The sequence below is a fragment of the Urocitellus parryii genome, chromosome 8, assembly GCF_045843805.1.
Source record: "Urocitellus parryii isolate mUroPar1 chromosome 8, mUroPar1.hap1, whole genome shotgun sequence".
Taxonomy (NCBI): domain Eukaryota; kingdom Metazoa; phylum Chordata; class Mammalia; order Rodentia; family Sciuridae; genus Urocitellus; species Urocitellus parryii.
In genome coordinates, this window is record NC_135538.1 from 106,119,085 (window position 1) to 106,146,493 (window position 27,409).

The 27,409-nt window shown below is 32.8% G+C and overlaps 1 protein-coding gene across 1 annotated transcript in view; it reads left to right on the forward strand.

Moving 5' to 3' along the window:
* The window catches only part of Supt3h (SPT3 homolog, SAGA and STAGA complex component), a 458,422-nt gene that overhangs the window by 48,313 nt on the left and 382,700 nt on the right, over positions 1-27,409 (forward strand). The gene's annotated exons all lie outside the window — the stretch shown is intronic.

Below are 27,409 nucleotides of genomic sequence, written 5' to 3' on the forward strand. Positions count from 1 at the left end.
TCTCTCTCTCTCTCTCTCTCTCTCTCTCTCTCTCTCCCCCCCCTTCTCTCTCCCTCCCTCCCTCCTTTCCCCCTCCCCCTCCCTTCCTTTCCCTCTTTCCCTCTCTCTACCCCTGTCTCTCTCCCTCTCTCCCTCCTCCTTTCTCTTTTTAGCATTATTATGTTTGTGGAAAAGTTAGCAAAATTGGCTCAAGAGGCCGTGTGAAATTCTGAACAACAGTGATGATTTACAATAATTTACATCTTTGGATTGTATCACATTCTGGGGTCTGCTTCATATTTGCTAGGGTGGCTGAATTCCTTCTGTTTTCCTTTTTCTTGTCTTCTTAAACTTGTGAATCTGTAACTCATTGTAAAAAAAAAAAAGTTTACCTTTCTTAAGGTCTGGTTGCAAACTGCTTGCTGGGCTTGACTATAATTGGCTGTCATGAAAGTGTTAGTCTGGGGATTCTTTAACAAATATTAAATCATGTCTGTCTACCTTATTTTCAGTGTGATTGTGGACCTTAAAATAAAGGTTAGTTGTAATTAATATCACTTAATATTATGTCTACCTTTATCTCACGACTACTTTGAAGATCTTAAAAAGCAAATGGCAGAACTATAACATGTAATCTATATATATAACATGTTATAGTTTGTTGGAAGAATATTAGTTTTCTATTTTTCCTAATTTTGTCATTCAGGAAATGTACTCATTTTGTGTAATCTTTAGTTTGTACCATAACAGTTTTTGAGTGAGAATCTCATATAAAGTAAAATACTATAACTTGGATTGCTCAGTATTATGTTTTATGAGCTCAGAAGGGAGTGGGTTAACAGAAGCTGTATTTTTTTGTTTATAATGGAAGCTTTGAAATAAATTACAAAATGCTGTGTGTAGTAAGGAATAATGCACACAGACAGAATATGTTAGTCGTCTCGATTTGCTAATTCTGATTCAGAAGAAAATTGAAAACATCTTTGTGAAACTGTCTTTTTTTTTTTGCCCCTTTGGATATGTATGTATAGAACTCATTTTCTTATTAGGATGATTATATATCATAGGCAGTGAATTTTATATTTATGAATACTGTTTCCTGTTTTCATCAGTTGAGAGCAATGAGGTATTTTTCAACGAAAATTATAAAGGTGAATAGACCAATTTTCTAGGCATTTTTGCCATTTATCTACACCACTCTGAATTTGCATGTTAGACGTCTTATTATTGTGATAGTAACTAAGTTGGTGAGAAATGACTGGGAGTATGGGCGGAGACAGTGAATTACAAAATATTATTTGGAGTGTACAATAGAGTGAGGACAAAGAAGGGTGTTAGAACTGTGTATTCTTCCTAGCACAGCTCATTATCAATTTTTAGTTCATATTAGATAAAGATAACTAGACAAAAATATTCAGAAGATTCTTCAGAAACATTTTCAATTTATTCAAAATACAGTGGGAGGACATGGGAATGATTTAGTCCTTTATTATTTAGATATCCTGAACTTTTTCAGAATGAACTTCTGATGTAGAAATCCATAAATACATGTTGGTGATTTATTTTAAATTTAGATGTCATCATTTCTTGTTGTGCATGTGAACACATTTTACATTAAAAAGTAAAAGTTTTCATTTAACAAGCAGTTATTCTTGCAGTGGAGAGAAGAGTTAGTTATCCTCTTTCATAAATAAGGTGTGATCTCTGTTATCCAAAGTAAATAAAAGGATTTTGTCCATATAATTTGTGGAATTTCCAAACATAGTTCCATATGCACATTTAGTAGCAGAGACAGACAATTGAAAAAATTTGGGTAGCTGTTATATTATAGTAAGCAAATAAATACTTTTCTCCTTTTTTTTTTTTTTTTTTGTATTGGCGATTGAACCCAGGGACTTGAATATGCTTGCATTCAATCCCTAAGCTGCGTCCCTAGTCCCATACTTTTCTTTTAGAAATGAGTTTTCAGTTTCTGCATCAAGATTCTCTTACACTTCTCACAGTCCTAACTTTTATTGCCAAATATTCCCTTCCTTAAGTTTTTTTTTTTTATTGTGTACTTGGTTCTCCAAATGGATGTGAAATGAATTTAAATAATTTTTAACGTCTCTTTTGTCTTTTAATAGATTGTTCTCTTTTTGTAGGTAACCCTCCTGCATTTAATCTTTGGGTGAGGATTTACACTCATTTATAAGAGTTAAGTAGATATTGTTGAATATGTCCTTTCTGTCCTTTTTTAAGGCCCATCAAATTCTGGCAGGAGAAAGATAGTGAAATCATGTGTTTTATTAAAGTTTTATATTTATTATCCATATGTATTTTCACATCCTAAATCATTCCTCTTTGGAACAAATATCTCTTTTAGTAAAAATTAAAAAAAATACAGTGATAACTCCAGGGTACATATTTGATAATCTATAGTGTTTCATTAGAAATGGCTTACTACATATGATGAAAAGAGCTCGATTCAGTGCAGTCATTGTAGATAAAACCCTTGATTATAGATTTATACTATCCTTATAATCAGATATTGATTGTAAGTTTCATTATATAAATTACGGTTTTTAATGCTCTTAAAATAGTTTTGAACTTGAAATTAGTGTCCAAAAAACTGAAACAGTTAGTGTCTTGCTTTCCATCACTTTATATTAATAAAATTTGTCAAAATTGGTAGAGCTTTTAAAAATACCAAGACATATAGAATAAAACAGTATAATAATGTTTTAATGCTACATGTGTTTTCATTGTTGTGTTTTGAATTCATTTTTATTGTCTCAAGTAATGATTGTATTTTAATATAATGGTTTTATTTTCTTAATACTGTGTCCATTTCAGGGTTTTTTTTTAAGAGATTGTTACTTATATTTGCTGTTTTTAAAAATTTCTTTTAATTGAAAACAATAGCAAATAGTTCGTAGCAATTTTATAAATTGTAGAAATTCTAACTTTGCTTAAATATTATGGTTATGAGGCTTTAGCAAGGGATTTTCTTATTAACTTGATATTCGATATGTTTTGACAAATTTTTTTAGATTATATATAGCTGTTTAAGCTTATACAATATGTATTGATGACTTGAAACTTTGTTGTATTAGTAAAATATGTACAGTTTTATTTTTAAAATTTTGATTGAGACATTCCATTTCCTTATTTTAGTGGAGTATATGTGTGTATATACAACTAGATGCTTATTTGTCTGAGTTGTTTAAGTATATAAGGTACTATTTTGTACTTTTTTGTTAATGAGAATAACTTTATTTTGTTCAGTTTGTTTTAATTTGATCATGGTAAAACCCAAATGTCATCATTTCCTTGATTGTTTGAATAAATTCATTTGGTTAGTTTGAGCAGCTATGTTTCTAAATGTGATATTATGTAGAAATTGGATGTCAGGAGAGAAAATACTAAATCAGTGTCAGTCTCTCCCTTTTTCTGTTTGTCTTGTCTCCTGCCTCCTTCTTTGTCTCTTCCAGGTTTTCTTTTGTTTTGCTTTTTTTTCTTTGTTTCTCTTTCCATTTTTTGACATCTTCTACAGTGTCAAAGTAGATACTGAAAGTTCTAAGGGATATTGACATTAATTCACACTAATGAATTATCTAGTAGATTTGAAGCTTTTGACTTTCATTGCAAATTGTTATATGCAATATATGCAAATTGATATAGTATACCTCATTTGTTAAAGAATATTGGCATCTGGTTACAGAGATTTTCTTTCTTTTAACTGCTTTGACTTTCTTGAATCCTTCCTTTATGCTAATTACATTAACACACTGTTTCACATGATATTAACCCACAAGGATTACTTTGTTTTTTTCTTTTATCATTCTTTGAAATGCAGCATGATCCATACTTGATTAATGTAGCTGTAAGAGTATTGTATATTTCTTATGTTTATCAGAACAATTCATCTTCTAATGCTGTCACTTTTGTAAGATGAAAAAAAAAGGTGACAACTTGCAGAAAATATAGGAAACATGCTCATATGACAGCTAAGGATGTGGCTAGACTAAAGCAGGAAACTACTACCCACAATGCAATGTTACATACACTACCACTTAATAAAATTTATATCAAACATGCTACTGACAAAACCAAAGAAAAATAATATCCAAACGCTGCTGGTAAACGTATTCAGGGAAAAGTGAAACTAATCTTTTTAGAATTTTTGTACCTAAGAGAATACAGTAATTGAAACTCTGGGACATCACAGTATATTACAGTAGTGCTGTAATTTGCCTTTGTGTTATAGGACTTGATTGTGGGTGAAAGTGCTCTACATGAGAACCTTTTGAGTATTAGCTTTCTTGGAAAAGTCACAAAGGGACATTTCTCTTTTTCATTTGAATTGTTTCTGTATGTAATAGTGTTCGAAGATATTGTCATCTAGAAGGGAAAAAAGTTAAAATTTGAGATACTGATCCTTGATTATTGAAACTTTCTATATAGCCAGGTATTTTCATTATTGTTTAAGTTGTCCTTTATTGCCAGAGTGGGGTGAGGGGTGGCATTTGAATTATCCACTGAGACATTTCAGAGTAATTGTGTTTATTTCTCTTTATGTTAATCTACATGTACCTTACCCAGTAACCTAAAGCAAAAATGTGAACTGCTTTTATAATGTGGTCAAAAACAATATTAAGACATCTTCTTTAAAAAATCAGGTTTTAATATATTTATAGAGTTTACTTTTATAAATGTTAATGTGCTGTGCTCTTAGCTGTCAGATTTAAGCAATTTTGATGAATTTGGTACCTTAGTAATTTAGATATATTTTGAGGCTTTAGAAAGGATGTTGTTTAAAGCTTACATAAGAGCACATAATAGAGTTTTCAAATTGATAAATGCATAGAAATTTTATTAGATGAAGAATAGAAAAGACTATAAGTTGGTGTTGCTTATGAAACATCCCATCTGAGTATTCAAATCTATAAATTTTTCTCAATGTTTTATTTCAGAATTGGCATGGTAATTGTCACCTCATCATTTAAATGTGAATATCATTGTCTATCTAAATCTCTATTAAGGATGATTTGCTTAATTGTTTGAAGTTTTTTTCTCCTTTAGAAACTGCTTATCAATAACAGCTGTAGCATTGTGGCTTTTCTCCATGGACTCATGGTGGTCTTTGGAACAACGTTATTCAACTTTGACAGGTGAGACAGAGGCTCTCCAGTGCCACTGCTTTTGGATGAATCTTAACTGTGGTTGGGTAAAGTGCATCTTGCCAAAATATATGGGTGAGACCACACACAGCCTTTAAAATAGTTATTGTAGGCTTATTTTTAGGAATACATGTCTTGACAGTTCTTTTATTTGCATGCCAGTTCCATTGCCGTGTATAGATTTTTCATTGGTTTCAGTGAAGGCAACTGCAGATTTAGGACTCCTTTTCCTAAGGTTTGTATATAATTTACGCTAGAAAATACTCTGCATTCACGTGTATAGAACATACATTGAAAATGAGACGTTAGAATACTGATCTGTTTTTGTTTTGATAAGTTTGACAGTATCCTGTTGAAAATCTTAAATTCTCAGATGTTTTAGCAGTGACAAATTACTTCATTTTGACTTTAAAAAATTTGGAAGTGGATGCTAAAATTTTCATGTTCTATAATAATATGAATACCAAAAATTGTTATCAGAAGTATATATTCTTATAATATTGTATAATAAGGCATTGTTTAAAGTATAATTTCATATTTTAGGAAAAGCTTAAAAACATTGAAACAAATTACTGAAGAATTCAGTTTGTCGGGGCTGGGGATGTGGCTCAAGCGGTAGCGCGCTCGCCTGGCATGCGTGCGGCCCGGGTTCGATCCTCAGCACCACATACCAACAAAGATGTTGTGTCCGCCGAGAACTAAAAAATAAATATTAAAAAATTCTCTCTCTCTCTCTCTCTCTCTCTCTCTCTCTCTCTCTCCTCTCTTAAAAAAAAAAAAGAATTCAGTTTGTTAACATGTGGGCCTAATATGCAAGTTATCCAGCCTTATGGGATAATTAAAACTTCATTCAACTTGATAATTACAAAATTTAAAGCTATAATTAAAGCTAAAGGTTTTTAAAAAAGTACTTTAAATCTTTAAAAAGTGGCTGTTTTCAGTGAATGGTAGAGAAACTCCACTGTAGACTTTTACAAAATTTTGTTCCTTTATATAAAATGATGTATTTGAAGAATTAATCATTGTTATTACTAAGTTATTTGTGATACCAGTATTAAAACTTCTTGAGTTTTGGCAGGTCAGAAACCTTTTTGCTTGATGAGTGAATGCTCTTATATATTTTTAATATGTTTAACCATCTAAGATAAGATTACAGTTTTGTTCTAGTTTTATGGGGGGAACGATCTACAGAGATAATTGGAATCCAAATTTCCCCCCACTTCTTTTGTAACATCCTTCCATTGCTGAATTGTTCTTGCAAGAGTACTGGAGTAATTGTGTTTGTATAGTTTTTCCAAAGAATGCTTGGGAGAGAAAAGAGTGTATGTTATATACAAATAGGTTGTTTTAAAATATTTGGTCTTTATCTCTCAGAAATTAGCTAGATATGTGAATCTTGATTGGATGCTAGATTGAAAAGAGAGTTTCATAAGGTAGTTGTAGACTATTTGAGAAAACTCAAATATGGACCTTTGATATCAGTTATATTATGGAATATTTATGAAATTAGTCTTTTTTAATTGGTTTTATTTTTTAAATACATGACAGTGGAATGTATCACAATTCTTACTACACGTATAGAACAATTTTTCATACCTCTGTTTGTATATAAAGTATGTTCACACCAATTCTTGTCTTCATACATGTACTTTGGATAATGATGTCTATCACATTCCACCATCCTTGCTAATCTCCTGCCCCCTCCTTTTCCCTCACACCCCTCTGCCCTATCTAGAATTCATGTATTCCTCCCATGCTCCCCCTCCGTAACCCACTATGAGTCAGCCTCCATACATAAGAGAAAACATTTGGCATTTGTTTTTTTAGATTGGCTAACTTCACTTAGCATTATCTTCTACCATGCCATCCATTTTGAAATTAGTCTTGTGAATGTTAATGCCCTTATTCTTAAAAGAGATGCATGCTAAATTATTGTTATGAAGTCAGTAATATACTTAAATACTTTTATGAAACAATGTATCAAAATCTTAATTGATGAAGTTAGGTAAAGGGACATAACTGCATTCATTTGATTGCTTTTCAGCTTAAACAGTGAAATTTGAAAGTTGGCACATTTTTTTAATGGTTATAGGAATTTGATTTGAAATTGAAATCAAATAATTGTTTGAGAATAATTATTTATATGTATAAATAGTAAATTTTTAAAAAAGAATGGATAGTTAATAGCTTAGACTATACACATATATGTATCAATTTTACAGTTATACTTTTATCTTAAAATTTTATTTAGAGCAAAAAATAATTTTTTTAAACTTACTTGTGACAAATACAAAATGAAGATGATAAACTGTTCTATAAAAATCCCAGTTTTAAAAATATTAAATTTGGTCCCCCACAGTGGTGCATGCCTGTAATCCCAGTGGCTTTGGAGGCTGAGGCAGGAGGATCCCAAATTCAGAGCCAGCCTCAGCAATTTATTCTATAAAATGATATACATTAGATCACGGGTTCTGTAAATACAGTAGAGGTAGCAGGAGTGAGAAAACTACTGTAGCAGTCCAGCTGCTTAGTGGAATACAGTTACACTCATTTAATTACTTATTGTCCACATTCAGATTGTGCTGGTAGATCCTAAATTCACAGAAACCCTATGGGCCACAAAGCCAGTCCATCATCTGGACTTGAACAAAAAAAAAGGATGTTAACCTCTGATAATATCAAATAGCATAACACATTTAAAATTAATATTTCATAGATAGAGAAATAGACATCTGCTCATGAAATACTGCTTCAAAACCTACTATTTGGAAGTAATTTAGTGCATTTTAGTAGTAATTATTTAACATCAATTAATTTAAAAGTACTTGTTTATAGCCTAAAAGAATTAATTAAAAATATTAAAAGTGGTAAATGAACAACAGATGCTTGATTTGTTCCTCTAAAAATACTTGATTTTTTCTTGGGGTGGGGTGTGGGGATTAAGGGCGCTTAACCACTGAGCCACACACCCCTAATCCTTTTTTAAATTTTTAAATTTTGTGATAGCGTGTCAATAATTTGCTTAGGACCTTGCTAAATTGCTGAGGCTGGCTCTGAACTTGTGATCCTCCTGCCTCAGTCTCCCAAGCCACTGGGATTACAGGCGTGCATTACTGCAGGTGACCAAACTTAAAATTTTTAAAGTTGGGATTTTATAAAACAGTTTAACATCTTCATTTTGTATTTGTCACATATAAGTTTATAAAAAATAATTATATTTTGCTCTGAGTAAAATTTTAATATAAAGATAAAAGTAAAAGCTAAAATATAAAATTGATACTTATATTTGTATAGTCTAAGCTATTCATCATGTATTCTTTATCAAATTTACTATTTATGCATATGAATACATTTTTCTTAATACATTTATTTGATTTCAGTTTCAATTCAAATTCCTATAACCATTAAAAAATGTGTCAACTTTCAAAATTCACTGTTTAAACTGATAAGCAATCACATGAATGCAGTTATATTCCTTTACCTAACTTCATTAATTAAGACTTTTTAATAGTGATCAAAAGTTTAAAAAAATATTTTTAGTTATGGCTGGACATAATACCTTTATTTTATTTGTTTATTATGTGGTACTGAGGATCAAACACCATGCCTCACATGTGCTGGGAAAGCATTCTACCACTGAGCTACAACCATAGTGCCATGTTCAAGGTTCTTATAAATTAAAATGGAATTCTTCAAAGTATTGACAAGATCTTTTAAAATAGTCTATTTTCATGTGGAAGGTGATGTCTGTTGTGTTTAATAATCATCTATTAACCTGAACCATCTAATGAACTTATAGTGCAAGTTCTTTTTGGTCACCTAATTATTATATTGTATATAGTTATAAATTACCTTGACATCCTTTTAAGGATAAAATTGGTATACAAATAAATAATCTTGGTTAGACTCCATCCCTAAATTATAAATCTTGGTTTTTATTTAATTCTTTATTTTTTCTTCACTAGTAGGATGTTGTTTCCTATTCCTCTTATTCACAGAAATGTTTGCTTTTTAAAAAATTCATTGACTTTAATGCCCAAGTATAATATATGTAAAAGAAATCTTACTGATGGTTGTGATTAGTTACTTTTCCTATTTTTGATCATATTTTAATTTTATCCTGATTGGCAAAATTTTTATTAATTTTAATATTACTTAATTTCCAGAATCATTCGTTGTGCTCACCAATGGACCTAATAACCTCCAAAATTAGCTTTCTGAAGAATCACCTATTTTATCTGGACTTTGAGTATTATTTATTTGTGATGATGATGATAATAACTACTGTGTATTTTTTTATTGGTGAAGATCAAGTAAACCCATGTTTTGATCTGAATTTCAATCCTTTACTGTATTAATACTTAAGGTTTGAAAAAAACTGTGATATGTATACATAGACATATATACAATGGCTTTAAGTAACAGCTTATGATTCATATTATTGTACACCTTTTTTTATGAATGATTATTTTAAGCATTTCCAGTTATTAGACACAATAGCTAAGGATCAGACAGTTGAAAAAGTATTGTTTGTCTTACGTAATTTTATAAAGGAAAAGTCTTCCTGCCACCTTCCTTCTCTCTTACAAAATCTGGTCATTGCTTGTTTGCTCTCATTTATGATAAAGTGCTAACATGATTATTTAGACAATTCTCTCTTCCTCCCAGTATTTGATAATAAGACAGACACATAAAACAATGTAAGTAGTAAGGATAACCTGTTTGGGAGGAAAACAAAAGAAAAAAATAGAACAGAAACTCAGAGCTTCATCCAGGGTCATTTAGTATGAAGACAGATTGGTTGCCTTATCTACTTTAATAAAGTTTTAAAAGGGTAATCACTGTTATAGTAATTTGATGTACCAGAGCTGGAGGAACGTTTAGATTGTTTACAAAGATTAGAAAATACTTATGTAGGGAAGATTTTCTTCCAAAATTAATAAGCTAAAAAGTTTTGTCATTTAAAGTTATAATATTCACTTAGGAAAATAAACATCTGAGCACTGAAACCTTACTTAATAATAAGTCATCAATATAGATGTATATATTTTGTTGTCTTTTGGTACCATTTTATATTTCTAGGACTCTTGCTCAGTTTTGTTCTAAGTTCATTCTTGAAAAGAATTAAGATGGCATATTTCTGAAAGAATTTATGAATTATTGAATGTATATATATACTATAGCATTTGCTATTTAATTACTTAAATATTTTTAAAGTTTGCTAGTGAAAGTGTCAAAAAGAACTGTTTTAAACAAATTAATTGATTTTTAAAGTGCTGTTTTAAATTTATAGAAAAATTGAGGAAGAAAAATTCACATAAATTCCTTTTACCTCCAGCAACCCCCAACTTTCTTTGTTAACGTATTGCATTGGTGCCTTACTTTTGTTAATGGTTGATGAACCAATATCAATGTTATTGTAATGAAGTCTTTATTAGAATTCATTCTTCCTGTGGTAGGTTTTATGGATTTTGCCAAATTTGTAATGTCATTTATCAAGTACTGTAGTACAGACATAGTCATTTCATTGCACTTAAATTTACCTGTGTGCCACAGATTTATCCCTTTCCCATTCCTGTAAACAATGATCTTTTCTCCACTTTATTTTTACTAATTTATTTTTCATATGTGTGCATTTGCGCAAGTATACAAATTTACCAATTTAACCGTTTTAGCAATTGATATTTTAATTCTTATCTGTGACATTACTTTTTCCAGAATACCATAGCCTCTTTAGACTGGTTTCTTTAACTTAGCAATATGCAGTTAAGTTTCCTCTGTGTCTTTTTGTGGCTTGATAGCTCATTTCTGATTTAGTCTTCAATAATATTCCACTGTTTGGATGTACCGCAGTTTATCCACTAACATATTGAATGACATCTTAGTTGTTTCCAGTTGGCATTTATGAATAAAGCTGCAGTAAATATTTAAGTACAGCCTTTTCTGTGACATAAATTTTCAGCTCCTGTAAGTAGATACCTAGAAACACAATTGCTAGATTTTTTGGTAAGAGTATATGTTTAACTTCATAAGAAACTACTAAACCATCTTTTGTAGTGGCTGTATTCTTTAGCAGTCCCATCAGCAATGAATGAGAATTCCTGTTGCTCTACATTATAACATTTGCTGTTCTCAGCATTTTGGACTTAACCATAATAAGGTATATAATGGTATCTCAAACATTTTTTTACTTTACAAATTCTACATTTTGATGCTGACCATCTTTTCATATTCTTATTTGCCATCTATATATCTTTAGTGAAAGTTTCTTCGTGTCTTTTACCCTATTTTTTAATTAAGTTGCCTTTTGTATTATTGAATTAGAAGATTCTTTGTATTTACTATATTTATCGGTTTTATCTGTTGATAGGCACTTGGTTGTTTCCACTTTTTGGCTATTGTGAATAATGCTGTAGTTGAACACTGACAAAAATATCTGAGTTTTGTTTCAGTTCTTCTGGGTATGTATAGCTGGGAGTAGAATTGTTGGGTCATAGGGTGATTCTATGTTTAGTTTTTTGAGTATGTCCTAAACCATATAATGTGTGTTTTACAAATATATTCTCCTGGACTGCGGCTTGCATTTTCATTCTCTGTGCAGTGTGCTTGACAAAGCTGCAGTGTTTCATATTAATGAAGTCTAACTTAGGAATTTTTTATCACAAGGCATACTTTTGGTGTGTGTCAAAAATTCTTTTATTCAGAAGTGCCAGTGTCACTAAATGTTTTGTTATTTTTTAGAAGTTTTAGGGTTTTGAATTTTATGACTTTATATTTAGGATTATGACTCCTTTAGAGTTATTTATTTATTTTTATAAAAAGGTGTGTGTGGGGAAAAGGTGTGTGGGGGGTCATTGTCTATATGCAGGTTAGTTGTTTTTAAGTTTCAATTTTTACTTGAATATCCCACTGTTCTAGCATCTCTTTGAAAAAACTGTCAATTGGATCTCTAGGTGCTTTTCAAAGATCAGTTGATTGTATTTGTGTGGATCTCTTTCTGGATTCTGTTTACTCATTCATTTATTTGTCTATTCTTTTGCCAGTACCACAATATATTATTGTGTCCTTATTATATTAAAGTAACATTCACTTTCTTGATATCCAAAACCTGTTGGGGTTTGTATTGGAGTTTTAATGAAAGTGTACATAATGTTGGGAAGAACTGACATTTTAACACTGTTGATCCTTCCCATCAATAAACATGCAGTATCTTTTTATGTATTCAGATGTTTGATTTCTTTCATCAGAGTTGTTTAGTTTTCCTCATACAGCTCTTTTTCTATATAATTTTTTAGGCTTTTTCCTAAATATTCTTTTTTTAATGCTAATGTGTAAATGGTACTTTAAAAAATTCATCTTCTAATTGTTTATTGTTGGAGTACAGGAAAGCATTAATCTCTTTTTGCTAACATTTTACCTTATAACCTTTCTATAATTACTTCTTATTTTTAGGAGTATTATATTGAGTTTTGGGATTTCCTACAAAATCATGTCATTTTTGAACAAAGAGCTCTTTTTCTTCCATTTCAATCCTTAAATTTCTTATTTCTTTTTCTTGTGTTATTACATTGTTTAGAACATTCAGTACACTATTGAATAGAAATGATGAAATGCAATATCCCTGCCTTGTTAGTAATCTTAAAGCATTTAATTTCTCAGCCATTAAGTATGATTTGTTTTACCACAATGAGGAAGTTAATTCCCTTCTGTTCCTAGTTTGATGAGGTCTTTATTATGTGTGCTGTTGTATTTTATCAAATTCTTTTTCTGTATCTGTTGATAGGAATATATGATTGAGTGGTTTGTTCTGATTTATTATACATGACAGCAGAAGGCATTTCAGTTCATACTACACAAATGGAGCACAATTTTTTCATTTCTCTGGTTGTACATAAGGTAGAGCCCCATTCAGGTCTTCACATATGTACCTAGGGTAATGGTGTCAATCTCATTCCATCATCTTTCCTACCCCTGTCCCTCCTTTCTCTCCCTCCCCTTTGCCCTATCCAGAGTTCCTCTATTCTGCCCATGCTCTCCCCCGACTGCCATTATGGATAAGCATCTACTCGTCAGAGAAAACATTTCAGAGTTTTGAAACTTTAAAAATTTCAGAGTTTGGTTTTTGGGATTGGCTTACTTTACTTAGCATGATATTCTCCAACTCCATCCATTTATCTGCAAATGCCATGATTTTATTCTCTTTTAATGCTGAGTAATATTCCATTGTGTATGCATAACACAATTTCTTCATCCATTCATCTATTGAAGGGCCTCTAGGTTGGTTTCATAGTTTAACTATTGTGAATTGAGTTGTTCTTCTTTTTCTAGGGCTTTGACATTTAATGTTAGGTCATTTATTTGTTGACTTTTTCTTTTTTTTTAGAGACAACTCCATGCAATGAATTTTCCTTTTAATACTGCCTTCATAGTGTCCCAGAGGTTTTGATATGTTGTATTGGTGTTCTCATTTGCCTCTAAGAATTTTCTAATATCTTCTTTGATGTCTTCTGCAATCCATTGTTCATTTAATAGCTTAGTATTTAGTTTCCAGGTATTGGAATAGCTTCCATTTTTTATTTTATCATTGATTTTTAATTTCATTCTATTATGATCTGATAGAATGCAAGGTAGTATCTTTATTGATTATATTATCAAGTTTTATAGTTTCTTTGTTAGCTTTTGCTTGGAAAATTTATCCAGTGGTGTAAGAGGTGTGTTAAAGTCATCCAGTATTATTGTGTTGTGGTCTGTTTGACTCTTGAAATTGAGAAGAGTTTGTTTGATGAATGGAGATGCTCCATTGTTTGGGGGCATATATATTTATGATTGTTAAATCTTGTTGATGTTTGGTTCCCTTGAGCAGTTGGTAATGTCCTTCTTTATCTTTTTTGGTAAATTTTGACTTGAAGTCTGCTTTTTGATATGAGGATGGAAACCCCTGCTTGCTTATATTGATTTCTGACCTGCCATGTTGGTTATGATGTTGCTCCTATTATTGGATTTTTAAGGAAGAGAATGTCTGATTGCAATGTGGAGAATAATACATAGTAGAAGGCACTAGGAGGATTTTGTAATGAAAAGTACTGGGTTCCTAAAAGAACTATCATCATAGAAGAAAAGGAAACTCTTAAAACCATTGTTGAAACTCTGAAACCATTGTTGATGTGGCTCAAGTGGTAGCGTGCTCGCCTGGCATGTTCGGGACGCTGGGTTCGATCCTTAGCACCACATAAAAATAAAAAATAAAGATGTTGTTTCCACCGAAAACTAAAATAAATAAATAAATTAAAAAAGTTGACAAAAAGAGCATTTTGTTGAAAATTATTAGAATAGACACATCTAAATGAATTTGGGGAGATATATTTTTTAAATGACTTTTGTCACTTCTTGAAAAATTAAAAACACAAGAGACCACATTAAATGAAGTAATTGTTAAGTAGAAATAATAAATATTACAGTTATATTAAAGCTGATATGAAACAATATGATGTCATATTATGCAGGTGGTGATATGAAATGAGTTGTTTAATAATGCAAAAGCTGTTAGTTTATCTGCTAAAGGCAGACATTTCATATTTCAAATAGTGTAGCTAGTTTGGTGTTTTAGATTTTGAAATTCTATATGCTAGGGTCAGTATTTTTTCTTGAGTTTATGCTTTCAGATAGATAACACTGCCCTTTTTTTGGATTTTCCTTTGGAAAATAAACAAACAAATGTAAAAAGAATGGAGGAAAATCCTATCCATGAGTGATTCCTGTTGCAACATTGTGTCTTCAGAGTTTAAAGATCAGATCTTGGATCTAACAGAAATAGAATTAATCCTTCCTTTGTTTTATGTTCTTCAGGTTGAATTTCTTCAGTCAGCTATTTTCAAGTTCAGAAGTTTCACCCTGCTTATTTCTTATATTCTTGTAACATTTGTAATATTGAATACTATTTCAAGTTTTTTTTTTTTTTTAAGATAAAGGAAAACAAAGTTTTATTGCTTTGCCAGCAAAGGAGAAACACAGGGGACTCCTGTCCCAGAATTCTCTCAAGTGGGTTTTAATGACAAATATATTATAGATTGGTGTAGATTTGGTACCATTGGTGCTTAGAAAAACTAGTTACAATGGCATTGTGCATTTTCTTAAGTTGTTTTTTGGCATTCTTAATTATTGAAATGATTTTATTGATAGTGTGAAGAACTGAAAATACAATCATTGAAGCCATTCTTTTCTGTTTGTGTGGGTTTTTTTCTTTCATTTTGACTCTTGTTTCTTTCATTTTTTACTCCATGTTCTTAATAATTTCTTGTTGCCCTTTCCTTTTAAGAAAAAAAATCCCCCCCCCAAAAAAAACTTTAGAGATGTGTCAGTGCCTGCTAATAAGCCGTTTAGTTTTAGAAGAATAATACCAGCCTTTTAGAGCACTAGAGTAGTCATTGGTATTGTTAGTTTCAAACACAATAATACAGTGGTGGAAAATTAATTATGTCTAACTTTTTGGATTAATACATTGAAGTGTGTTTATCTTTGAGCAAAATTTTAAAGTGATTTATCTTTCCTTTAAATTATTTAAGTAAAATTCTTCACTATGATGAATTGGTTTCCAAAATTAACAGTTCTTTAATTTGGGTGAGTGGGAAGAGAATAGTTACTGTTATCTATAGTATTTTCTTGTAGCAAGTAGTTTTAGATATTTTTTTTTTTTTTTAGAGAGAGAGAGAGAGAGAGAGAGAGAGAGAATTTTTAATATTTATTTTTTAGTTCTCGGCGGACACAACATCTTTGTTGGTATGTGGTGCTGAGGATCGAACCCGGGCCGCACGCATGCCTGGCGAGCGTGCTACCGCTTGAGCCACATCCCCAGCCCAGTTTTAGATATTTTTTAATGTATTCATAAAATTATAAAAAAAATTAAAAATGCAATTGGCTTTTATTTGCCATTCTGGAATCAGGCTACACCTCATTCTGTAACGTAGAATGAGTGTACCAATGAGGTAAGCAGAGGAAGCTGGCTTCGTGGACAGAAAATGGCTGAAGAAGCATAAATAGGCAATGGAAAATGACTAGGTTGTTTTGTAGTTGCTTTACTTATAGGATAAAAACAGAGGGGACTTCTGTCATACTGATGCAGGTAAACTATGTCTCTTCTCATTGGTTTTTGTGAATTACCTGATTTTTTGAAAACCAGCTCATTTTAGTTTATTTGGTTATATGTCACTTAGCATGAATGACTACTCCATTCTGGAGTAGACTATTTCCAAGACTGTATTATTCTGGTTTGGTCTGGTCTGCTGTGGTCTAGTGCAGAGGCTAGTTGAAAAAGCTTTGTTGATTATAAGTCAAATCCACTTGAATAAAGGGCATTGACAGATTATATACTTTATTATATATATACTTATTATATATAACTCATATATAAGTATATAACTTATACACGTGGGTATAAGTTACATTATAATAAAGTATAGTTTAACTGAACAAATTTTTTAAAAAAGTTTTCTTTTTGGTGCTGCATACCAGCAATATAAATATCAGTAAAGCCAATTCATCCTTGCTTTCAGTTATATGACAATTTAAAAAGACAGTTTTATAAACATAATGTTAAATCATAGCTATGAACAGGGGTTTTATGGACACAAATTTGAGCAACCACTTTTATGAAGTGATGTGACATGAATTAGAATTTGATAGGGAAGAGAAAGATCATATCAGGCAGAGCTGAAGGAATCATTCCCTTTCTCCTCTTCACCCCCAAAACAAATAAACCCACCCCTAAACATCCAAAATGATTAAACAGAAACTCAAAACTAAAATCAAGGGATAGGGAATAGAAGGGGAAATAACCCTTACCATTGTGTTTTAATAGCTGAAAGCCATACAAAGGTGGGATGGAAAAGAGCATAAGCTGGGGCTGGGGATGTGGCTCAAGGGGTAGCGCGCTCAGCTGGCATGCGTGTGACCTGGGTTCGATTCAGCACCACATACAAAGAAAGATGTTGTGTCTGCCGAGAACTAAAAAATAAATATTAAAAAATTCTCTCTCTCTCTCTCTCTCTCTCTCTCAAAAAAAAAAAAAAAAAAAAAGAAAAGAGCATAAGCTACAAGGGAAAGAGTTAATTCATACTAGAGCTGTAGTTGCTATATGATCTGTAGGTAAGTCCCTTAATTTTAAATTGTGTTTTCTTTTTCTTTTTTTAAATTTTTTTGTAGTTGTACATGGACAGAATGCTTTCATTTATTTGTTTATGTGGTGCTGAGGATCAAACCCAGTGCCTCACACATGCTGGGCAAGCGCTTGGCCACTGAGCTAGCCCATGTGTTTTCTTCCTTATAGATACTTTTGGTACCTCACATAGGGTCCTTTTACCTGGATGGTGTATCTCTGCCTCACCCTCATTGTGGAGTTGGTGACTCACAACTCTGAGTTCTTAACACCTCCATGAAATTGCTGGGAGCTACCTGCCCAGAGACACCTGAGATAATAACTCACCTCTTTTCTAGGAGGTGGGTAGGTGACCTTGTGTAAAGAGGTGTCTTAGATTTTACTTCTCAGGAACTTGACCTAACCAAGCCTTCTTCCTCTACTTATAAAAATTGTGATTAGATGTACATAATAAAAATTTACCATAATGTTAAATTAAATATCATCATCATCATCATCTAGTTCCAGAACTTTTCATCAACCCATAAGATAACTTTAAACCCATGAATCAGTCACTTCCTATTCATCCACCCCTAAATAGTTACTGATAACAGAGACTGTCATAACACCTAGCAGTCATGATATTGATAACACCTAGGAGTGCAATATTGGGTCATGTACTAATTCTGTTTTTAATTTATTGAGGAACTCCCAACTCTTTTTCCAGAGGCTACGTCATGTTACATTACTAAGAGCAATATCCTAAGATTCCAGTTCTTCACTTGCTTACCAATACTTACTCTTTTCCATTTTCAATTTTATAGTTATCTAGTGGATGTGGACACTTTTCTCTGGAATTGAACTCATAGTCATCTTTTTTAAAATTTTTTTCTTTTTTTTATTGGTTGTTCAAAACATTACATAGCTCATGACATATCATCTTTCATACATATGATTCAAGTGGGTTATGAACTCCCATTTTTACCCCAAATACAAGTTGCAGAATCACATCGGTTACCCATCCACATTTTTCCATAATGCCATATTAGTGACTGTTGTCTCATAGTCATCTTAAATGGCAAAAATCATTTGGGATATTGCAAAGCAATGTACAGTGCTTTTATGTGATTTGTGGTTCAAACTGAATTTGCATTTAAACAACAGGTTTATGTTTAGATTTTTTAAGACTTGAAAGATATCATAAAACTCAGTTGTGGTAAATCATAGGTTGAACTTATTGAATTCTACAGTATTAACCTTTTTGCTTTTCTCTTTTGCAATTAAAAGATGTTGCTCTGATGATATAGTTTAATTGTAAGAAGAAAGAATTGGGAACCTATTTCATGTCCAGTGCCTCCTATTGCTTAAAGGGCTACTTTTACTAGACCCTGTTGTTTTGTTGTTTTATAAATCATGTTTATATACTGTGGGAAATAAAACTCCAGCAAAATGTTGGGCAATATGAAAAGCATAAAAATACATAAAATTATTTTTACTAGATATGAAAATTTTATTTTTTCTGTATGTATTTGAGACACATATGTATGTATATATTGATACCTATATGATTTTGTTGATTTTAAAAATTATCATATTTTGTGTTTTCTGAATGTATTAGAAATCTCTGTAGCATCATTTCAGTGACTATTTAATATTGCTTTTTGGGGGTATTATAACATTTTGATATTATTAGACTTTTATTTTTCTATTCACGTGACATATTTTTGTGTGTGCAAACATAAGATCTTGTATCTTTAATCAAACATAAGATCTTTTATATTTAATTATTTTAAGATTTTTGTTTTGTTTCCAGGGTTACTTTCTTTATAGCTTGGTAATATTGTTTTTACATAATCATCAGTTTAATATCATTGCTTAAAAAAACATTGCTTCATGTAATTCTTTTTCTTTTGTTAGTTGTCAATGGACTTTTATTTATTTTATGTGGTGTTGAGAATTGAACCCAGTGCCTCACACATGCTAGGCAAGTGCTCTGTCACTGAGCCACAACCCCAGCCCCTGCCTCATGTAATTCTGTAGAATACTTGTACTTGTTTTGATTTTTTAAAAAAATATTTCTTAATTGTCGATGGACCTTTGTTTTATTTGCTTATTTATATGTGGTGCTGGGAATCAAACCCAATGCCTCACACATATGAGGCAAAGTGCTCTACTGCTGAGCCACAACTCCAGCCCCTGTTTTGTTGTCTTTAACATCATACTAGAGTGATTTTATGACTTTCTGTCAGGAATAATGAAAAGTTATTGTATAAAAATGATACATCCTTTTGAACCATTACTTTTATTCTGTGGTAACCTAACATAGATTCTTGTGAGATTAAGATAAAGTTGGCAAGAAATGTAAAGATAAAACTGGAGATTTCAAGAATATTTCATATGTTCCAAAGAGTACATTGGTGAAAGGTTTAGTTTGCCATATGTGATGTTTTCACATTTTATCATTCACATTATTAGAAAAATAATGATTACTTTGGTAACCTGCACACATTTTCCATATTTGATCAGTTCTGGTAGCTGTGTTTATTTTATAATGTATTGGCTGGGCATTTGAGTAATTTTTTAAGAGTTAGACAACATTTTAATAAATATTCTTGACTTAGTTTTGGACCCATTGAGGAAGACTCCTTTCTGATTTTTGTAAACAGTTCTTTTCCTATATTACAGTTGAATCATGGCACAAGTGTCTGAGAATTAATTGTCAAAAATCTCCAATTCTCAGGATTCCTTGTTCTTTACTTTTAAGTAATAAAATTAATTTTTTTCCTGATCCTAAAACTTACACATGTACATTGTTGAGTAGTGTAGGAAAACAGAAATTTCTAGTGGCACCATTATTTTTCCAGTAATTAGTTTGGTACTTGTATTATTTGGCTTGTTAATTTTTGTTGGTTACTGTCAGTTTTTTGCCCTCTTGTCTCCCTTCTTTTATTTCAATTTGTCCGTCTAACCTTATTACCCTTTGACTTATGAATTATGATTTGGCTTTTCCACCTCTGAATTTATGTACTCTAGTAATTTAGTAATTTTTTCCCTACCTCTCCATTAATCTTTACAAATCTCCTTTATGTTCTCATAAGTTAAATGATTGTTTGGTTAATGGAAGTGACCAGATGTCACTTCCCAAAATTGCGCTGTCTTCTGTGTTTGTGCTTCAGTTTGTTTCTCTGTCTGTAATGACCTCTTTGTCTTTACTTCCTGCAGTTCTGGTCACCCATTAAGTTATTACAGGATCTATCTTTTCATAAAACTTTTAAATATATCCTTAAATGAAATGAGCTTTACTGTGAGCAGAGCATGAGACTTTGAAAAAAGTACTAGCTTTGGATTTTGTCAGAACATTTTCTGGTCCTAGCTCTGTTGCTGTCAACCTGGTGACCTGCAGCAAGTTATTCATCGTCTGTTTTTCTGCTCCTTTATCTCTGAGACGGGCATAATAATCCAATTAAGGATATTGGTGAGCATTAAAGGAGATCATGCTTGTAATGTTACAAACCTTAGTGCATATATATAGCACCCAATACAAGGAGCTGGTAAGCAACTTAAGTTGAACTGTTCAGTAAATGGTATGGGATGTCTGGTATGTGCTGGGCTTTCTTTGGGCATAGGGCTGCATAGGTGATAGATGTTGAAGTTTAAACTTTTTCATACTATTGATAATTTGGAAAATTGCAAGTATGAAACTGCCTGAAAGCAAGATGGTCTTTTTTATTTTTAAGAACAAGAGCAAAATTCTCTATGCTTTAGTGTCTGGAGGGTCTACTTCTTATATAATACTGCAACTTAGAGACTTGTTTACAAAATGTAAAGCATTTGTTCAGACCTGGGTAAGCATGGGAATGGAGTGCTATTGGATAAACCCACTTTATCTTTAAAGTGGGCTTAAGACTGTAAACCCCTTCTCTATTTAATGCATGTAAAGAAAGCAAAGTGCTACCTGCTATTTCTCATAATAACACTATGGAATAAGTACTGTTATTTTCCCATTAAAAAAGATGAACAGATGGAAGTATAAAAAATTAATGGACTTATTTATATTTTTCAGTTAATTTTAGTGACATCCAAAGCGGCTGTTACCCACTTCTCTTACTTCTGATCTCATCAATTTTGACTGCATTCATTTTCTAATACAGATCTTTTTTACATAGGAGAATAGAAAATTGGAGAGAACTACAGTGAGTTTTCCTTGGCTGATGGTGTGATTTGGATGTGGTTTGAGTTGTGTCCCCCAAGGGTTAATATGTTGGAGGCTTGGTCTTTAGTCTTAGTGTGGCAGTATTGAAAGGTAGTGTGGACTTTCAGAGTTGAGGCCCAGTGAGAGGTCCTTAAGTCACTGGAGGCCTTCCCCTCAGAAGGGATTAAGATAGTTCCCCTGAGGTCTGGAATTAGTGCATATGAGAGGAAGTCCAGCCCTAGAACTGATCTTCTCTGGCTTCCTGTCTTGAAATGTGATCTCTTTCTCCTGCAAGTCCTCTTGCTATTTTGATTCCATCTCTGTGAGTTCTTAACCAAAGTTGAACCAATGCAGTGCCATGTCCTTGAATTCCCTGAACTCTGAGTAAATAAACCTCTTTTTTATAAAAAGTTACCCAGCTTCAGGTATTTTATTTCAACAATGAGAAATGAACTAATACAGCTCATAAGTTTGATAGGAAGTGGCATTTCAGTGTTACTTAGTGCTGGTAAAGGGACTAGAAAATCTTTGTATTCATAATTACTGTTAGATTATTGAAAGATCATAGGAACTGATAATTTGCCTATGGTTCAGATTAATTTTTAAGATAATAAGTAATGTTTTTGAAAACTATTCAACTTGGTGACACCATTGCTATAAGAGGAAAGACTCAGTACCTTTGATATTTCTAGGGTCTAATTAATCTATGCATAATTCTGTGACTTCAGGTAAATTATATTGATATTAAAAAACTATCTTAAAATGTTATAAGGGATCATAATGTATCTGGAAAGATTATTGTTAGGTCTAAATGAGGATGTTTAATTCCATATGGCATAATAGTTAGCTCATAGTAGAAATGATATTTATGTTTTATATCATTTAATTTTCATAGGCTGTGAGGGTGGTTCTGTTTTTATCCTTATTTTGTAAATGAGGATACAAGTTCAGGGAAAAAGTTGTATGAATTGCTCAAGTTTACGTAGCTAATAAGTAGTGGATTCAAGATTTGGAGGCTTATCTATCTGTGGGTCATTGGTAACTAGAATATTGTTTAGTAGAATGGTATCATTGATGGAGATTTATAGTAAAGAGGCAAATTCAAGTCTACTGATAGTTTTCATAGAAGCTTCCTCTCAATTTTTTTTGTCTGTTTTTTTTCTTTTTTTCTTAGTTCAAAGGATTGAACCACGGCCGCACACATTGATAAGCAAGCACTCTATCATTGAGCTACATCCCCAGTCCTAGAATTTTAAAAAACTTGAAATGTAATATATATGTATCTTTATGGTGTACATTATAACAACTTGTTACATGTATACAATGTGTAGTTATCCAGTCAGATTTGATATCAGGAGTTGTTAGCATTTCCATCTCAATCATTTTTATGTGTTACAAGGTTCATACTTTTCTAGTCATTTTGAAATATATCTTAGATTTTTTAATCCTTAGTGACTCTACTGTGATATAGAAAAATCTGAATTAATTTTTATTCTCTGTGTTTTGCTTCCCATTATTGAACTGCTTTCTTTCCCTCTTGTTCTCTGTACTTCCTGGTCTCTTAGAGACCTCGTTGTGTTCCATTCTTCTCTGAGATTAGTGATTCTCACAAGTGAACATGTGGTGTTTGTCTTTCTGTGTCTGACTTGTTTAACTTAACATAATGACCTCGAGTTGTATCTTCATTGCTGCAAATGACAGGATTTCATTATTTTTATGGCTGTGTAATATTCCATTTTGTTTATAGAACACATTTGTTTTATCCATTCACCCCTGAAGAGTAAGTAGGTAGGTTGATTCCATATTTTAATATTGTCAATAGTGCTGCAATAAACATGGGAGTGAAAGATCTTTGTGATATCATGATTTTATCTCCTTTTGTTATATAGCAGTAGAGGAATTTCTGGATAATAGTTCTATTTTCAGTTTCTTGAGGAATCTCCATACCATTTTCCATCTTGGGTATACTAATTTTGCATTCCCACCAAGTGTATGAGTGATCTCTTTCTCTGCATCCTAGCCAGTATTTATTTTTTTGTGTTTTTTGATAATAATCTTTATAAGTGGGGTGAGATGATATCTCTTTGTGCCTTTTATTTGCATTTCTCTCATAATTAGTGATATTGAGCATTTACAAAAATCTGCTTTTTCTCTCTTGCGGCCTTTAAAATCCTATCCTTATTCTGTATGCTAGACATTTTCATTATAATGTGTCTTGGTGTACATCTGTGGAAATTTTGTACATTTGGTGTCCTATAGGGCTCTTGTATTTAATTTTCCAATTCATTCTTCATGCATGGGAAGTTTTCTGATATTATTTCATTGAAGAGATTGTACATTCCTTTGGTTTGAATCTCTGAACCTTTCTCTATCCCAATAAATCTTAAATTTGGTCTTTTGATGGAATCCCATAATTCTTGGATGGCTCAGTTCTTGGTTTCTTACCATTCTCACTGTGAGGTCAACTTTATTTTCAAGATTGTGTATTTTGTCTTCATTGTCTGAGGTTCTGTCTTTCTCTAGTCTGTTGTTGGTGCCATCTATTGAGTTTTTAATTGGCTTATTGTTTCTTTTATTTCGAGAATTTCTGTTTTTTTTTTTCAGTATCTCTTTCTTGAAGTAATCTCTTGCAACCTGTATTTGTCTCTTTGTTAGAGTGATCGTTTTTGCTTCTATCAGCTCACTTAGGTCTTTTTTAAATTCCCAAATCATTTTAGTTATATATATTCTGAACTCCTCTGATATTTTATGTACTTCACTATCTATGGATTCTATTTTTGTAGTATCTTCTTTTGTTTGGGGCACTTTCCTCCCTTGTTTTTTCATGATGTCTATGTGTCTTCCTCTCTGCAGTGTAGATCTGAAGTATTATAACTTCTGCCCTATTGTCTTTTAGTGTGCCAACAGATTATCAAAACCGCATGTTTAAGGGAGAGATCAATATTATAGTACTCAGTGTACCCAACATGCAGCCATATGTCAGGTTCTATTTTTACATTTACAGTTTGTCATTATAAACAGAAATGATAAGTTATCTTCAACCATATAATCAATAGGTTTGCGTAATGGTTTACAGTTTCTGATGGTGGAAGGGGGGACTGGAGTGTTGGCTGAGATGTTTATTAGGTAGGATGTAAGAATATGGAGGTATTAGATTTCATGACTAGTGAGAGGGTAATCATAGGATCTGGCTATTAGTAGGAGAAACAAGACCTAGGCAACCCTATGCAAGACACCCTGTTACCTCAGCCACAGGCTACCTGTTAGCACCCCTAGTAGAGAAACCTCTGGTGACATCTTACCAGGTCCTCATTGTTGTCTCTTGGTAGAAGCAGTGATATCCCAGTTTCATGATGGTGGCAGCCTCAAGCCTGTATGTTTCCTGATGTTGGGCTATGGAACCGCGCTTTGGTGAATAAGGAACCCCAGTGTGGGGTGGCTCTGCCCCAGAACTCAGGGCTCCAGGATGCGGGTGTGGGGCGGATGGGCTCTGCCTATGGAACTCCAGGCCACAGTGGGCAGGCCGGGGGGATATAAAACACTTTTAAAGGGAGAACATGAATTTGGTAAGGCATAAAATAATGTTAATCTGTGTGTAACTGTTCTCTCCTTAGCACTTTTGGTGAAAGCCATTGAGAGTTCTGCAGTTGGTTTCCCTTCACACACAACAGATCCTCTATAATTAGTTGATGTTTTAAGAGGATCAATTTATATGTTTTCTTCTTTCTCAAATGTTTAGAATTCCTTGAAAAGTAAGACACAGGAGATTGGCAAATTATGATAAAAATACCAACTTTTAACTAATAAGCTGATTGGAAAACATGGTTCTCTATCTCTTAAGAATTTTTGCTCACATTTTTGTCTTTAGTCCTAGAGAAGTATTTGATTTGAGGTAATCTTTGGTATAGATAAATTTTTGTGGTCTTATTATTTCATGAGACTGTAAGGCACAGAAGGAAGTATGAACAAAAAATTTCCACTGTTAGGCTCTTGAAAGGTTTATCCTACTGCATTTAGACATTTGTTAATGAGGGTACTGAATTAATGTGTGTGAAATGTGGAGTGAGAGCCTTTTTTTCTCTTTTTGTTATTTACAGGGTCTGTTCAAGTATCATTTCCAATGTTTAGAGCTTTCTCACCCATTTACCTAGTTAAATCATTCATAATCTATCTGCCCAGTGTGACTTTCTCTAGGGAAAGAAATAGTAGAGCAAATCACTCTGTGTGCTTCAATTAGTGATTTGTTTATGTAGTCTTGGAAACCCTGCAATGACTGTAGACTTTGCTGAGTTTCTCTGTATTTGACTTTAAATGTAATGAGCCCCTGTTTTTTTTATTTTTTATGTTTAAAGATGGTACCAGAAAATGAATGCATTGGTAGAACACAGTATCATCTTTCTTCTTTCTTAATGTTTACTATGATTTAATAGTCTAGGTAGGTATCCTTTGAGCTGTGTTCTTCAATATTCCCAAACCATGCTGGTTGTCCCAGTAGACGTATACTATGTTGTCTTCCAGTTTGGGCTGTGTTCAGGGAAGTTAGGTTCTTTGTTTTATCTTTACTGCTCTATTGTGATGGCATTCAATTATTCTTATCTCCTGGGTAAAAATTAGTCTATATGGTATCTTTGTGTAAATTAAGGAGTCCTTTCTTGGCATTTATTTAGAAAAGGACTCCCTCTCTGGGCTAAAAGCCCTTGGCTATACACATTGATGAGAAGATGGCAGCCATAAAAAACAAAAACGATTTCTTCTCTCATCATGTACTCTCACAAAAAGGTACATAACTAAGGTGATTCAGCCCTTGCCCATTTTTGTAGTCAGGTGTGCTTTTTTTACCTTGTTTAATTCTGATATGCATCTTTGATAGCCCTGTTTATTTATTTCCTATATTGAAAACCATGTGCCATGGAATCATTTTACCCTTTCCTTCAGTTTTTCATTCTTAATAATTTTCAGTATACCATATAGTTATATTTGTGCTTTGTTATGGCACGGAAGAGAGATTTAAAGAATATTAAAATATGTTAAGTGTTAAATTGGGGGTACCTAATTAACCTGCATTTGTCCTGATACATACTGAAATTGAATCTTAAGGGAGGTAGTAATTATAGCTAACATTTAAAGACTATGTGTCTCGTTATCTTCTAAGGCCGTTTTCCTCTTTCCTTTATAATTTTAATAGTTTAAAAAATTACAATTAGCATTATTGTATCTTTTAAGGCCTTATATATATTAATTCCTTATCATCTCAACAACCCTGTCATCAGCTGGCAGTCTGATGGGCAGGGAAACAGCCCAATGAACATCACCGTGGAGGAGCCAATCAGCTAGATGTTGCTGGGGCCGCTATGAGCCAATCATCAGCTGGCAGTCTGAAGGGCAGGGAAACAGCCCAATGAACATCACCACAGAGAAGCCAATCAGCTAGATGTTGCTGGGGCCTGATTGGCTCATAGCGGCCCCAGCAGCATCTAGCTGATTGGCTCCTCCACGGAGCTGCTCATTGGGGGACTTCTTTGGCTCCGCCCACGCAACCCAGCCAATCGGCCTCAAGAGCAGGAGGATTGTGGGAAGTGGAGAGGCTGGTGTGGGTGAGAGGCTTGTGGAAGCCGGTGGTGGCAGTTGGGCTCTGAGGGTTTTTTCCTGAGGAGCTGTTTTGTTTGGCGTTTGTAGTTCTAAAAATAAAGTTAGTTTCTTTTGACAAGTGGCTCCTGAATTGTGCCCAGCCAGACTGCAGCTCTTGGTGGCCCGTACGGGGAGCGACTAAGGGTAAGTAAACTGCTCGCCCCTGAGGTCAGGGCGAGAGGATGGGTAGCCATTCTAAGTTTCCTCTTTTGTTTTGCTTCATTTTTGTTTTAACTTGCCTGTCCTTGGAGATGAGTGAGATGGAAGAAAAACCGCTCACATCTGAGGAAAAACTATTTGCGTCTGAGGAACAGATAG